Source organism: Arachis stenosperma, chromosome 1, assembly GCF_014773155.1.
Source record: "Arachis stenosperma cultivar V10309 chromosome 1, arast.V10309.gnm1.PFL2, whole genome shotgun sequence".
NCBI lineage: Eukaryota > Viridiplantae > Streptophyta > Magnoliopsida > Fabales > Fabaceae > Arachis > Arachis stenosperma.
Genome location: NC_080377.1, coordinates 71,678,322 through 71,680,661, shown reverse-complemented (window position 1 = coordinate 71,680,661; position 2,340 = coordinate 71,678,322). Strand labels below are relative to the sequence as shown.

At 42.6% G+C, this 2,340-nt stretch overlaps 1 non-coding gene across 1 annotated transcript; it reads left to right on the top strand.

Moving 5' to 3' along the window:
• The first annotated feature begins 1,909 nt into the window (after positions 1 to 1,909).
• Positions 1,910 to 2,017, top strand: LOC130950660 (small nucleolar RNA R71). Its single transcript, XR_009073679.1, has one exon. It is a non-coding gene; the product is annotated as a small nucleolar RNA R71 (small nucleolar RNA).
• Positions 2,018 to 2,340: the final 323 nt, after the last annotated feature.

The following is a 2,340-nucleotide window of genomic DNA, read 5'->3' as shown; positions in this document are numbered from 1 at the left end:
ACCTTTTGATCACTTTTAGATCTCTAGATCATCTTTGGACATTTTAGTTCTTAGATCATTGGGAGGCTGGCCATTCGGCCATGCCTAGACCTTATGCTTATGTATTTTCAACGGTGGAGTTTCTACACACCATAGATTAAGGTGTGGAGCTCTGCTGTACCTCGAGTATTAATGCAATTACTATTGTTCTTTCATTCAAATTCCGCTTGTTCTTTATCCAAGATATCACTTGCTCTTCAACATGATGAAGGTGATGATTGACGCCCATCACCATTCTCACTCATGAACAAGGTGACTGACAACCATTCTTGTTCTACAAGCATCTGAGGCTTAGTGAATATCTCTTGGATTTCCGATTGCACGATGCATGGTTGATCGCCTGACAACCGAGTGCTCGCCTGACAAACGAGCCAACCATTCCGTGAGATCAGAGTCTTCGTGGTATAGGCAAGAACTGATGGCAGCATTCAAGAGAATCCGAAAGGTCTAACCTTGTCTGTGGTATTCTGAGTAGGATTCAATGATTGAATGACTGTGACGCGCTTCAAACCTGTAACCTACTGGGCGTTAGTGACAGACGCAAAAGAGTTATTCTATTCCGGTAGGGGAGGGAACCACACCGGTGATTGGCAGCACTGTGACAGAGTGTGTGCATTAGCTTTCACTGCGAGGATGGGAGGTAGCTGCTGACAACAGTGAGACCCTATACGAGCTTGCCATGGAAAGGAGTAAGAAGGGTTGGATGAAGACAGTAGGAAAGCAGAGAGACGGAAGGGAAGGCATCTTCATGCGCTTATCTGAAGTTCCTACCAATGAATTACATAAGTATCACTATCTTTATCTTTTATGTTATTTTCGTTCATCACCATATATATCTGAGTTTGCCTGACTAAGATTTACAAGATGACCATAGCTTGCTTCAATACTAACAATCTCCGTGGGATCGACCCTTACTCACGTAAGGTTTATTACTTGGACGACCCAGTGCACTTGCTGGTTAGTTGTGCGAAGTTGTGTAATGCCATGGTATTGAGCGCACCAAGTTTTTGGAGCCATTACCAGGGATTATGAGAGTTGTGAAAAAGTATAGTTCACAATTTCGCGCACCAGTGGCGTTCACTGCCTCTTCCTCCTCTCCAAGTTCGGCCATGTTGATGGCTTTGCACTCTCCTTTTGGATTTTCTTCTGTATTGCTTGGAAGAGTACTATGAGGGAGTTCAGTAATTTTCTTGCTCAGCTGTCCCACTTGTGCCTCCAAATTCCTAATGGAGGACCTTGTTTCAGTCATGAAACTTTGAGTGGTTTTGATTAGATCAGAGACCATGGTTGCTAAGTCAGAGTGGTTCTGCTTAGAATTCTCTGTCTGTTGCTGAGAAGATGATGGAAAAGGCTTGCCATTGCTAAACCTGTTTCTTCCACCATTGTTGTTGTTGAAACCTTGTTGAGGTTTCTGTTGATCCTTCCATGAGAAATTTGGGTGATTTCTCCATGAAGAATTATAGGTGTTTCCATAGGGTTCTCCCATGTAATTCACCTCTTCCATTGAAGGGTTCTCAGGATCATAAGCTTCTTCTTCAGATGAAGCATCCTTAGTACTGCCTGGTGCAGCTTGCATTCCAGACAGACTTTGAGAAATCAAATTGACTTGCTGAGTCAATATCTTATTCTGAGCCAGTATGGCATTCAGAGTATCAATCTCAAGAACTCCTTTCTTCTGACTTGTCCCATTGTTCACAGGATTTCTTTCAGAAGTATACATGAATTGGTTATTTGCAACCATTTCAATGAGCTCTTGAGCTTCTGTAGGCGTCTTCTTCAGATGAAGAGATCCTTCAGCAGAGCTATCCAAAGACATCTTGGACAGTTCAGAGAGACCATCATAGAAAATACCTATGATGCTCCATTCAGAAAGCATGTCAGAAGGACATTTTCTGATCAATTGTTTGTATCTTTCCTAAGCTTCATAGAGGGATTCACCTTCCTTCTGTCTGAAGGTTTGGACTTCCACTCTAAGCTTACTCAATTTTTGAGGTGGAAAGAACTTTGCCAAGAAGGCATTGACTAGCTTTTCCCAAGAGTTCAGGCTTTCTTTAGGTTGTGAGTCCAACCATGTCCTAGCTCTGTCTCTTACAGCAAAAGGGAATAGCATAAGTCTGTAGACCTCAGGGTCAACCCCATTAGTCTTGACAGTGTCACAGATTTGCAAGAATTCAGCTAAAAACTGATGAGGATCTTCCAATGGAAGTCCATGGAACTTGCAATTATGTTGCATTAGAGAAACTAATTGAGGCTTAAGCTCAAAGTTGTTTGCTCCAATGGCAGGGATAGAGATGCTTCTCC